The following is a 14,208-nucleotide window of genomic DNA, read 5'->3' as shown; positions in this document are numbered from 1 at the left end:
AAGGTCAAAGGATAAACTTCACTGGCAGATACACCTATTTTTAAGCATTACCACGTATGTACACAGTTTTCTAAATACATTTACATATTAACAAATAAGCAGACATCTAGCTTCTGGACATCTGAATATTTTCAAAAATTAGATTCTTTAAAAGGTGGGTTTAAATGATACAGCACTACAAAAAGCATGCCAACCATAGGCAACAAGCAATCCTTGAATTAGAATAACTTAATATTTCTGTACGTGGGCAAAATAATAATATGATTCTTAGTCCACGTTATATTTAGGCTCCATGCATGTAAATGTATCTTTTATTTAAAAATGAACACATTGTCTTTTTTCACCACTAGTCACTTTGAAACCATTTAAGCCCACTACACTCCATTTAAGATGACCTTAGAGTGTTTTAATGAGGAGTTCCTTCAAGTACAAACTTGCATCAGTTTTCACTGTACTGGCTGCAAGTAAGAAATTATGATATGCAAAATAAATGCTGTTTGATGGAATAAATGAATAACAAATATGAAGTTACAATGTGATCATAAAATGGCTTAGGCTAATGTGTCCATGTGTTCTTACAATCCTGGCAGGTGATGTGTGACTTGTGGTTGGAGCTTCACTGAAACAGATGTTTTACATCTTGTTCTGGATTAGAATCTGGCTAGTGGAATTCAGAGCCCTTTCCCCAATGGGAGAAAATGATTTTATTGTTTTATGTGAGATCATCCTGAGCAGACCATTCACAAATCAGAACAGTTTCCTGTGGCTACAGTGAGGACCTCAGCTGATACTGGAATATTCACCCACTGCTTTGATATGCTTATCTCACAGATTTCACAACAAAATTCCAGAATGTCTACAATGTAGATGAGACAGGATTTGTCACTGGTCCATGACAAGTCCTGTAAGATTATGTACCAGACTACAGGTGGAAGTGGGAGGGAACAGATAACCGTCCACATCACTGGGAATGTTGTTGGGCAGATTCATCATCTACAAAGGGAAACGGTTGTACAATTCTTGGTGTCAAGGAGGTCCAGACCGCAACCCCATTTTTGTAACAGAACATGGATGGTTGGACAAATCTCTTCCTTAAACTATTCACTCAGATCTCAGACTGAACATTTCTCAGGGTTTTAATATTTGATGGTTAAACCTTGCATGTGACTCTGGGACTGGGGGACTAGAGGGCGTCTTAACATTTTTTCTACTCCTGAACCTCTTACTGAATAAATGTTGGGCTGTTAATTCTTTCAAAACTATACATTTTTAATATTTTGTCAATACATCATGACATGATCTTACTTGGAACACTTAAATGGACTTAAATGGTCCAACTGTACCTATTAAGCTGATGCCAGACTTTTCACTTATTTAATAAAATATCTTTATTTATATTATAAAACAGACATGAACTAATAAGCACATTTTGAAATAAGACATTCATATTTAAATCAATTCAAAATCTATGAAAAATGCCTGGAAAATTATTTTTGGCAGGCTTATTGCATAAAGGAAAAGAGTAAAGTTATGTTAATATGGAAAGGACATGAAATTCTAAACCACACAGCTATTTTTGAAAGAAAGACTTAATTCCTTTAAATCCTTTCCATACAAACGTAATACGAAATCTCTTCTTCTCACATTTTCTTGCTTCCGTGGCTCCATTTGCTTCTTTCGTTGTCTGCTCTATGTCCTTTTGCTGACGTTTCAGTTTCTTCTTCTCATGTGTCTTCTCATGTGTCTCCTTGAACAGCTTCTCCTGTGCATTTGGTGCTGCCCTCACATCTGAGTGCAAGTACAGGGGAGGCAGTAGTGGACGGCAAGGCCTGTAGGGTCTGGATGATGGGGCTTCTTGGAGCCAGTGGGGCTCACCAGGTGCAAATCTGGTAGGCTGTCTGAGGGAGAGTGAGGGAAACCTGTTGTCTCGTGGTTTGGGAGACTCCAGGGGGAAACTGGGCCTTGGGCTTTCCAACTGTGAAAAAAGCATTTAATTTAGCATCACTATTAAATACATGCATGTGCACACACTTTGATATACTATCAAAAATATAATATAAGTTAGACTGTGATATTGTAGTGTCATAGGCAATCCATTTGTTGATTTGCCCTAACACATTTATGCTCACTATTTACCTGGATTTTAATTATAGTTCCTTATTTCAATCTAAAATCATCTCCTGTGTATAGCAGAACATTGCTTCATTGGATGTGCACTGCAGTGTAACTAAGTGTTTCACTTTTCCTACTTTCTCAAGCTGTGCTCTCAGCCTGCTCAATTCAGCTTTGATCATCACATTCTCCCTCTGCAGTTCTCGCACTGCTAGCTCGAGGTCTAGACCTCCAAGATACCGCCCAACACGTGCAGCCTTCCGTCGGTTGTCCTCCCTTGTCTTCCTCCGACATTCACCCAGGGTCTCTTCCTCCTCCACCTTATGGTTTCCCATTTGAAACATGCAGAGACATATGACCCAGCAATGTGTATTCGGTCCCTAGAGATCTTCGGCCATCAAAGATTCTATATATATATTTTTCAATCTGAGATGCTGCAGAGCCTCATTCTAATCCCTAACAGGCAATCTCTATCTAAAAAGGGCCTCATATCAAAATTTAAAGTGCTGTGTTAGTTGTAACAGTCGCCAGCTGTGTTGATAACTCACTCTACGATGCGCGGACACGGTGGAATCTTCCAGCTGCTTACCGTCCTCCTACAAAACAGAAACCTGCTTAACACACTGATATCCAGCTCAACAGGAGGATGTCTTACAATGTAGGTCGGAGAATTGTGTGAATTGCTGCAACTAACTTCAAAAGGATGAACGCTGTTCTGCCAAAAATGCATCTCACTTTTGTAATCGAATCTTTTTGAAATGTTTGTACTACTGCTTGTCTTGTTTATTCTGACTAGCAGTTGCTATCACACCACGCGACTAGAATGTTATACGTATGACGCCGCATGGTTACAGAATTCAAAAGATTACAGCTCGGACGATATTGAACGCGCGTTAAAATACGCTCATGAATGAGTTTAACAGACACCTGTTCATTTCAACACAAAGGGAGAAATTACTCAGCTCACAGAGCTTAGTAACGCGTTAGAGGAAAATTCGCTGCTGCTCTTTAAAACACTGAGCGTTTTTCTTAAAACACATAAAAGGTGCAAGATCACGCGTTGTCGTGTGAGCACCTCAGTCGTAAAAAGGGCTGAGTTGTCATGAATGCGTTATGATCAGGAGTAGTCGGCCGTACTGCTGCGACATCCGGTCAAATCAACTGTCCTCTAAGAATCAGCGCAGTAGTATTTTTGGTAATAGCAGCATCTATGGACATAAACGGCGGCGAAACGGATGGTTTCTTTCTCGTCAACTTTATAGTCCATTACACTTGCTCCTATAGATCGGGATAAAATCTCCATACCAAAACCTCTGTGCATTGGCATGATGAAAATTTAGAGCACGCAAATCCTTCACTTCTGAAACAGCAGAAATTATGTAATTTTACACAGATTGAAAAAAAACCTCAACGTTAAAGACTGCTGTTGACGGAGTTTTAATGTAAATATAGTAGGCTGGGGAAGTGTAACGATGAGCAGTGTGTGGAAAAGAGTGAGATTTATTAGGGGCAAATCCAAAGTCCAGGGTCAAATTATTAACATGGAGAGTCCGAGAATTCATGATAAACTAAAGTAAAGAAAAGCGCACGAAGACAAACCAGGGATGCAGGCTATAACATTGGGGCGAGGATAAACATTCAGGCTTATATTCACATGCACGGAAGCCTCGATTAACAAACAGCAGCTGGACTTACAATAAATAGCAACAAGACTAAACTAAAACAGGGCTTAAAAACATGGTCAAATGAGCATTAAACCAGACACAAGTGCAAATTATGAGGGGTGCAGAAAACGAAACGAAGGAATGGAACCACAACAAGGGAGTAAATCAAAAATAAAGACACTAGACAGGGAAACCGTGGAGACATAGACGCTAGGAGGGTGGTCAGTGGTGACAGGAAGCTTGTTTCAGTCATGGATGTCTTTGGCAAAATGAATGCAACTAAAATGCTTTCCTCATGTGTCCTAATAACCAAATAATAACCAAGTTCTTCTTTATTTCTAAATAATATGCCTTTTGGAAATTGTATAACTGCGTGTGTTATATTACTTTCTTTTATTCAGAAACACGGGAGACTCAGGTGAAAAGTGTGATGGAAATTATACACTTATTATTATATCCTAAAACTTGTCTCACCTAATCATAGTCATCAGTTTATTAGATAAATGCATACCTATTTTTATGTTTGTGTTTCACATGTTCCATTCCTTTTCTTTTCTTTGAAAGAAAAATGCCTTAACTTAATCAAAGACTAGGATTAAAATAATAATAATAATAAAATCATAGACAGGTCAGCTGAGTCCACTCCCTTCTCGTAATGTCCCCATATTGACAGTTAAATATCACATATTAAATACATTAGAGACTGGAGTGTCTTGTTTTTCTCTGAATATTCCACAGTGCATCTAGAATTTTAATAGTTGTTTATTTCTGCTCAATTTTTCTGCTCTTATTTTAATTTGTTTTTGTCTTAAGGAAAAAAAGGCGACAAACGAGACCTGTGACCCCAGGGGGAAATCATGGATCAGATGCCTCACACCAAGTCACTGTGTAAACAACACCAGGTTCATGTTTTAGTGTGAGGAATGAGTGCAGGAGTGTTTTGAAAGAGCAAATACAAACACTAACAAGAAGAGAACAAAGAAAACAGGAAGGAGAAGCTCCTTTCCTTTTTGAGTTACTTACTGAGATCATTCTCATAGCAAGTTCATTACACCTTGTGTACTTGTTGTAGTGCAGTTAGCTGTTTCTATATTGGCTGAGGGAAGGAGCAGACCTGTTCAAGTCACAGATCCATTTACATTTAAACAGCAGAATCTTGTCAGTGGAGGATGTACTTTCTCAAACCTTTTTAACTGATATCTCGCCTGTGTCTCTCTGTGTTCGCAGGACAGTGACCACTGCACGCCTCGCACCAGGACACCTTTCCAGTGATGATTTGTTTTGTTTTTGTTTTTTGCTTTCAAGTGCTAATGCAATTATGAGTTGCTAGACCATGAAGACATTTAAAGAATAATAAAATAATCTGATTTTGCTGTAAAAGACAGATGTCATGTTCACACTGCACAACTTCACTGCTTAATGTGATCTCCTGTTTACATCTGGCAGACACGCTTATCTATAGCAACTTACAGTTTCAACTATATTACAGAGCTAGGTCCATATAGCGGTAGGAGTTTGATTCAGTTCAGTTTAGCTCACTCAGGCTTTCATTTCTGTTGTCTTGTCTTCAGGTTTTGTTTCATTGTCCCTAATAAGTCCAACTTGTGCTCGTCTACTCATGTCTCACTGTCCTCCTTTGCTTGATGTCACAACTTCATTGATACCTAAAGTGAATGTTGAAAGTATCACATGTTCTTTGAGTAGGAATCAAACATCATTGCACTAATACACTGGACTGATAGTGGACTCTGCTGAGGTACACCTACCCCTGATGTTACTGAGCTTCATCTTGTCTCAGATGCCTTCAAGACAACTGCTCCTATTATTTAATGGCCCCTCCCCCAAGAGAAGGAGGAAGAGACAACAGACAGTTTTGTTGGTTTGTTATTGCAATTTTGTATGACCTCGTGTGTGACGTTGTTTTCCCCCATTTTAGCCTTCGCCTTTGGCTTCGCCCCTCCTGTTTTTTTAGCTGTTTTGTTTATTTACATTATATATATATATTAGTGATGGTTGGATGAAGCCCCATTGAAGCTTTAGGAGCTTCTTCCTGATTGTGCCAAAAAAGATTCGATGCATTGGAGCATTGAAATCCGACATCAGAGAAGACATCTGTTGGCCAGAAAAAAATGATTTCAGCCTGCGAAGTGTGTTAATGCTGTGTGGTCTTACAGTTCAACTCATGTCTGTTCAGATCCACTGAAAATCAAGTTTAATTATTAAAATGTTGGAATAAATGCTTGAATGTTGTCATTATTGATTGTAGAATGAATAAGGCCTACGGAAAATTAATATCAGTCATATATTAGCAACAAAGTAACCACTCATCTGTGAATCATGAAAACGTGATTTTATAGGGAATAGAAAAATCATCTACAAAATTTGAAAATATGATCTGAGGAAACATATTGCTGGGGTATAGTGACTGTGGAATTTAATTGATTGCGCTTGTGGTTAACTGGGAACAGAACATAATACAGAAGAGGAGTTAGTATTCAGTTTAATAAACTGAGCCCAAATGAACACAGTGTTGGGGTTTAAGACTGTTTCTTCTCTGGTTCACGATTTTACCTGTATGTGGTGCTGATGTGCTCTAATGTTTTGCAAGAAGGTGTCTCAGCATTTCGGACGTGTTGTTATTAAAGGACAACTCCTGGGAACACTGCTGACATCGCACCTTTAAAAATACGACATTTAATTAGAATAAGACTCTTATTGTGTTATTCTACATAAACCATAAAGATACATTATGTTTCGTACTTACCCTATTTCTAGATATTTTATCAAAATTTTCCCATGCTTTGGAATGCTTATTTGATGTAGAAGTTTCCATTTTTAAATGACTCTCTGCCATAGAAAAGGCGCTCAGGATTTTACTGTGCCTTAAATAGTCATTGAGATAGCGGATAGCGCCAAAACTTTGAACCATCCTGCCCATTTCCAGTGTTTCATTGTCATTTTCGAATCTTCAAATGTCATAGTCAAGTGAGGGTAAGTGACTCAATACAAGCTCCGGTACACTGTGTCGAATCAGCAAGTGTTGGAAAACTGACACGAGCTTCGAAGCGTCTGTATTGAATGTCCCATCCCTAATATTTACATATATTTTTATTTATTTCTATATTTATTTATTTATATGAGAGAGACAGATTGTATAAAGATCACTGCAAGTGATTGTATAAAGAGTGTAAATAGTATTTGTTTGGTACTTTGGTGTTGGATAATGGTGGTAAGGAGTGACTGGCATTTTTGTTAGATGTGGGTTTTGCCTCTGTTTGTGTCAGGAAGTTAGGAAGGTCTGTTGTATGTTTCTTTTGTTTGTTGGGTTTATTTAGGGTATTTTTTTTTCATTAGTGTGGGTCCTGTAGAATTTGCACCAGTAAGATTGTTTGTTTGTGAATAATAATATCCTCTGTAAAATATATCTAAAAGGAGACTTCCATTTGTGCTTCAGTTTTGTTGCTATTTGTTTTTCACAACTTACATTCTGCTGTTCACGTTTCTTTTTCCTAGTTACAACCTCACAGCCTAGATGGGGTCATAACAATTGTGGGCTCGTCCTCTGTTTCTCCTCTTCTTCTGTTTGCCTGTTCCGTTTGTTTGTTTTTTTTGTGTGTGTGTGCCCCCTCTCTGGTTGTGGTTGTGCCTCACTCTGCTAATACGGCAGAAGCTGTGGCAAACCTGTAGTCAGGCCACGCATGGATCCCAGGTTTTCTCCCAAGGTAAACCCCATACTAGAAATTAAATTGAAGTAGTTGGAGCTGGAAATAAAAAAAATTTAAAAAAAAAACAGGAACGAGAGGCTGAGCTGCTATGTCTTCGAGCTCTACAGGTAGAGGCGGAAAGGGAGGTGACACTTAAAAGCTTGAGTATGGGCTTGCAAAAACATATACCTCTTCCTCAGAAAGCTGTCTATCCAGCACTAGTAAGCCCTGTATCTTCGGGTACACCAGTGCCTAAGCCCAGTTTCCCTCGGGTTGCTGTCACCCCAGCTCCTTCCGACTCTGTCACTGGACGTTTTGATATCAGTTGACAGATTGCCTTGGTCCCTAGTTTTAGGGAACATGAAGTTGATGCATATTTCCCAGTGTTTGAGCACATAGCATTGACACTGGATTGGTCCAAGGAAGTATTGTCTCTCTTACTGCAGTGTAAGTTAGTTGGTAAGGCCCAACATGTATGTTCCTCCCTAACGCTTGAGCAGAGCCTAGATTACGAAAGTGTAAAAATAACTGCTCTCCGAGCATATGAACTAGTGCCGGGAGCATACACACAAAATTTCATACGCTTAAAGAAAAACCCCTGCCAGACATTTGTAGAATTTGCCAAGGAAAAGTTTTATTAGACAAGTAGTGTACTGCATGTAACATTACCACAATTGATCAATTTAAAGAGCTCATACTGGTTGAAGAAATCAAGAACTGTCTTTTTGAGAACATATTAAAGTATTTAAATGAACAAGAAGTGTGTAACCTATCCTTTGCTTCTACACTTGCTGATGAATTTGTGCTGACTTCTGTGAGCTCCCTGAAATCTGATAGCCCTGTTTCGGCTGTTTCTGTGGAAACAGAGAGTGCTTCTATTGCCATGAGCGTGGACACATTATAGGTAATTGTCCTGCGCTTAAGTGCAAGAATGCTTGCTCACAAAAAAACGGTAAGTGCTGTAAGCACTGTATCCACAGAAGTCTTCGCTTCGTCCCCCAGATGCTGTGTTTCAGCCATTTCTTTTTGAGGGATATGTTTCTCTTTTCAAGACAGATGAAGACAAACAGTCCATCACAGGTTTACATGCTGCTGTGTCTCTTATGTTGGATAATGTGTTGCCTTTTTCAACTCAGTCATATTGTGGTAGTGACCATGTTAGTGCAAGGCGTTAAACTAGGAGTACTCCGGCTCCCACTGTATAACATTTATGTTAGAACTGATGGAGTCACAGGTATGGTTAAAGTACCTGTTAGGTCAGCTTTGCCCATGATTGGGGTGTCCTTTATATTAGGAAATGACATTGCCGGTGGAATTGTATTCCCCTTACCTGAAGTAGTTTCAGGCCCTATTGATCTTATTGTCGTTGAACATGCAGTATTTCCTGCTGCTGTGTTAAAGTGTGCTCAAGATCGCAAATTTGGGAGTACTCTGTCTGACATGGGGGGGGGGGGTGTCCTGTTTGGGGTGTGTGCTCCAGGTTCACTTTCAGGATTCCCCACGTTTGAGACTCTGCCCCATTCCTCTGCTCTTACAGGTGTGAATAACAATAAGAGCGGACCCTCTGAAACAAGCTTTTGTGAAAACACGAATAACAACAAAACCGATGGGTGCATCAACGCACCGGTGATCGCGGTCATTCGAGCTGTGATCGGGACTCAGATTTATAGAATTATTGATGAAGACAGAGAAAACTGTTACGGTTGTGCTATTGACCATCCTAGTCAGTGTCAACACACATGCCTTTACGATCCAGATGAATCCTATTTCAGCCTCAACGCACCTAAGCTGATAAAAAAACTGTTCAAGCCATGGTTCATGCACACACTGTCAAGAGCTTTGAAGCTGTGTGGCATTCAGATACCTCCATCCTCTAGCAAGATTCAGGCTATCGCTGGGGTAGTGGTAACCGACCTGCAGGAGGAACAGAACATCAAATCCGCTCTCAAAAACTATAGCGTGTGCAGGGAGCAGGTACACGAAGACGTCGTGGACTACTGGAATCTGCAGGAAAACCTGAACCCTGGTGATCAGGTCATATGGGAAACCTCTTCGACACCTGCACTGATCCTTCACCTGAGAAAAAAAGAGTGCTGAGGATGGAGTTGATCACATTGTTCTGTAAAACCCTTGAAAATAGAGTCAGAACAGTAAACGTTACCGATAGGATCTGTATGTAATTATATGTATATAATTTTTTATGTATATAATCTTTTGCTGAAAAGATGCTAATAAAACCATAATCCATTCTAGCACTCTCCTCATTGTGTTTCAATCATTTCACCATGACTGATCATCTGCTGAAAAATATTTACTATACTCCCACAAACCCCGGATCCTATGGAGGAGTCGAGAGTCTGCAAAGGTCCGTGGTGGATGAAATCGGTAAAAGGGATGATGCTTACACACTACATAAACCATTCTCTGTGAAATTGAAAAGAAACAAAGTCATTGCAAAAAACATAGATGAACAATGGCAGGCCGATTTGTTGGACATGACCAGCATAGCGGAACATAACTGGAACATGAAATTTATGCTAACGTGTATAGATATACTTTCCAAGTATGCTTGGATACGCATGATGAAAAACAAGACCAGTGCCGAGGCCTTTGTTTTGATTCTAAAAGAAGGCAGAGTTCCTAAAAAACTTCAGACTGATGAAGGGAAAGAATTTTTAAATAAGTTTCAAAACATTAATGAAAATACATAACATCAATCACTTTGCTACTGGAACAGGACAAAAAGCATCAGTGTGTGAACAGTTCAACAGGACATTGAAAACCAGAATGTGGAGATACTTCACAGCTATCAATACGAGAAAATACATCGATGTGGTACAGAACTTTGTTCATGCTTATAACAACAGCTATCACAGCAGCATTAAAATGAAACCCGTTGAAGTGAATGAAGGAAATTCCTTCAAGGTGTTTAAAACCTTGTATGGGTTGTTTCAATGGAAAAAGGTGGAAAAACTAAGATTGAAGTTTAGAGTCGGTGAGACGGTGACAATTTGATAAAGGGTACGAGCAGAACTTTATGGATGAATATTTTACCATTTCTGAATGTCTAAGGAGACACCCTCTCATATACAAATTATGGGATTTCAATGGGGAAAATATACATAGGACCTTTTATGAACAGGAGCTGCATCATAGCGGGAGCTGATTATAGTGGGAAAAGATAAAGCCATTAAAATAGAAAATATTCTCTCTGAAAAAAATAGGAACCGAAAAAAGATTTGCTTGATCAAGTGGATTGGATGGCCCGATAAGTTTTACTTCTGGATTCCGGCGGAGGACGTTCTTAACGTTGTAAAAGATTAAAAGGGGGTGCTAAAATCAAATTGAAATTATAATCCGGTCACCATGGAAAAGAACGGATTCTATGTAACTCTACCGTGCAATGCCTCCAAAGACATGTACCTCGATAATAAGATTTCGTGCTACACAACCAAATTTTTGGAGCCTATAAATTTGGTGGGGGGCTGGGAGGTCACACTCACCGAGGTACAATAGCCGCACACATGGTATTCGCTGAAGGAGTCGGACATGAAAAGTATCTTTTTTGTTAAACTCTGCAGAAGGAGAAGATGGTGTGGTATTTACATGTATTCTGAACCATGGGTATTATAATAGTATAGAACATCTGGTTAACCCCTATACACACCAACGCCCCTAGCGGGCTCATGGGTAGGTCCAAACAGGCATGCTCAAATAAATTACTTAATAACACTGAATATTCTTAAAGTAAAGTACATTTATCAACATAACATTTCTTAGGACTAATACAAGTATCTGCTTACTGATTTTCAGCCGTGCAATGCATCCGTTTGCCAGAAATTGCATGCTGAAGACATGCTGGTAAAATTTCCACAAAAATGTGCCTGCCCTTTTAAGTTGCCCTTTAAAACATTCTTCCGGTATAAGATCAGATTTTGTTAAGTTCAGATTTTGTCATAAAAAATTCAATTACCATCAAAACAACTGTGTGACATGTTTAAATGGTATACAGAGTGTTGGTAAAGTTCTTTTAATTGCGTGCTCACTTCTTTGCGTAAAAGCGACGTTTTTCTTTCGGTTCGGTTCCTTCGGAACAAACCCAAACTACACAAGCCTTTGGTTAACTGAAACACTACTGCACACTACTGACATTAAAGTGTTCCTGAATAGAGCATTAGACCCCCCGTTTCTATTTTATATTGATTTTTATTGGCCATGGCAGCGCCATTGTCTTGGAGTGACAGCAATTCACACCTATGTGTCCAGGCGTTTCCAAGAGTTTCCAGAGCAAGCTGCTTGATTGACAGCAGTTTCATCAAATAGAGGAGGCTTAGATGAAAACGTAGACCCCTCACTTACCTTATTTAGTCATCCCTTTAATGCTTAAAGGTATGCACATTGTGTACTGTCAGTGCTTCAGTGTTGTTAGCAGATAGCCTAGCGCATGGGTTTGACGTACAACTGTAAGAATGATTTGATCGCCAATACTTTTGGACATCATGGAAAGGAAGAGGCTTAGTTTAACTGAAGTTTATGTGGAGTTGTTTGGGTGCTGCTAGCATGGACTAGCTTCGAGGTTTGCATAGCAAATCACTGGATGTTTCCATTCACTGCTGGAAAAATTCGTAATCCTATTACAAATTGTAAGTATAAATGAGAAAGTATACTACTTCTTTACAATATTACAGCATTTACAATATTTTCCACAGCATTTACAGTATTAGCTACAGTATTTTCCCCTAATGATGCTAACAATGATGCTATGAAGCTAATATTGTTGTGGAACTTACTAAAGTAACTTACTGTGATGTTTTATCAAAAAGAAACGTGAAAACTTGATGTATAGTGATTGATGACTTTGTGTGCATTTGGAGAGGTTTTTGACTAGGAAGACTAGGACACTTACTGGAAAACATTGTGTAGCTACTTAGTCATTTCATGTATATGCTCAAAACTGTTCAGTTTATTAGACAAGACCCTGGTGAATCAGGAAATGTAGAGCATGAGTGAAGCTGAATCTCCAGCATCAATAGACACGTTACACCAAAAAAATCAAAGGCGTTTTATGTTGGGTTTTTTTTACATTTTCTTCTGTATTAGATGAGCTCAAATGGAACCTAAATGATGGACAAATAAGCCTGGGTGTAAATGGATGTCTAGTCCCAAGAGTCTACTTCAATTTGAATACTGAATAATCATTGTGCCATGTGTACAATTTCAGATATCTAGTGTTAAACTCCAATGAGTTTTTCCTACTGTCACCCTTGCCAGTGTCATTTGGCTTATTTATCAGTTGTCACAAGGTGTTAACGTTATTATGCACATGTATATAAAATGTGTATATACTGTATATACATAAATATTTATATTGCATTATTCTCTGCACCTTACATGTTATTTGCAGTTTGGATTGGATTATAAAGTGAATTTCATTGGTGAGTACTATATTTTTTGGTGACAAAGTATAATCTAATCTTTACAAAGCAGTGACCAGAAAGGAAGAGCTGGATGAGGCTTTGGTCCCCATGATAGTTAGAGACACACAGCCATTTAGCATAGTTGAGGATAAAAGCTTCAGGGACTTGGTAGCAAAATTGGATTCAACTTATATTCTCCCAACTAGGAAGGTATGTGTGGTGACATGGATACATTATGAGAGTAGTATTAAAAAAAATTATAATTTTCTTCCTTCCCTTTAGACTGCAAAGGCCATGGTTGAGGCCAAATGTCAACAAGAGAAAGAGAAGGCCAAAGCTGAGGTCCAGAAAGTTCCTGCAATGAGTTTGACAGCAGACATGTTGACATCTCTTAATGTGGATGCCTTCTTGGCTGTGACCTGCTATTTTATAGATGACAACACATTTCTGAAGTCTACAATACTTGGTGTTGTGAAATTCCTGCGGGCGCATACGGCTGAAAATTTGGCCTGTGTGAAATCCTCTCTTATGGAAGAATGGGGAATAAAATAAAGTCACATGTCTGGTTACTGATGGCACATCTAATAGGACTGCCTGTGGCAAATAGCTGAAGCTGCCTCATGCGCTCTGCATTGCTCACACCCTGAATAAAGTTGTTAAAAAGGCTCTTGAAATAACCCCAGTGCTATCTGACATTTGTAGAACATCAAGGAAGCTGGTGGGCTATTTTAGAAGCAGCACAACTGCCAAAGCTAGTAACATTATTTTCACATTGTTTACATATTGTTTTATATTGCTACATGTGTAACGTTTACTGTTTTATTGTTAAAGGAGATGTTGGACCTCGCTCAAGAGGATATGGGAAAATTAAAAAAAAGAAACTGAGGTTGAAACAAGGTGTTGGAGCGATTAGTAGAACTCAGGGAGCCTGTGGGGGCAGATTTGGCGGGTTTACAAACTGACATTCCTGCGCTGACCTCTGATGTGTACAGTAATGTTTGTGGGTGCCTGTCTATACTGTATTCTTTTCACAAGGCAACTGTGGAGCTGTCAGAAGAGAAAAAGGTATCTGGTTCAAAGTGGTGCCATTATTGAAAATGGTTTAAAAAATCTTCCAGGAAGAAGCACATGGCCCATATGGAGATCAAACCCCTGACATTGGCATTATTATGTCTGATTCTGTGAGCCAAGGAATATAAACCTTTTAGGGACATATTTAAAATATCAGATTTTCTGCCTGAGCACAGAGTGGGCATTTGTTTCTAGCTTTAACCATACCTCCCCTTTCTTTGGAAATCTGGCTCATTGCTG

At 39.1% G+C, this 14,208-nt stretch overlaps 2 long non-coding RNA genes across 2 annotated transcripts; both read left to right on the top strand.

Annotated features, from left to right (window-relative positions):
- The first annotated feature begins 2,728 nt into the window (after positions 1 to 2,728).
- LOC145659337 (uncharacterized) lies at positions 2,729 to 5,497 on the top strand. The gene is made up of 3 exons (XR_014125451.1): positions 2,729 to 2,770; positions 4,590 to 4,664; positions 5,004 to 5,497. It is a non-coding gene; the product is annotated as an uncharacterized LOC145659337 (long non-coding RNA).
- Positions 5,498 to 11,910: 6,413 nt separating this feature from the next.
- LOC145659510 (uncharacterized) lies at positions 11,911 to 13,566 on the top strand. The gene is made up of 3 exons (XR_014125726.1): positions 11,911 to 12,123; positions 12,885 to 12,915; positions 13,180 to 13,566. It is a non-coding gene; the product is annotated as an uncharacterized LOC145659510 (long non-coding RNA).
- The last annotated feature ends 642 nt before the right edge of the window (positions 13,567 to 14,208 follow it).

The sequence above is a fragment of the Electrophorus electricus genome, chromosome 10, assembly GCF_041902795.1.
Source record: "Electrophorus electricus isolate QZ-2024a chromosome 10, ASM4190279v1, whole genome shotgun sequence".
Lineage (NCBI taxonomy): Eukaryota > Metazoa > Chordata > Actinopteri > Gymnotiformes > Gymnotidae > Electrophorus > Electrophorus electricus.
The sequence above is the reverse complement of the archived record's forward strand: the minus strand, read 5'-3'. Positions and strand labels throughout refer to the sequence as shown.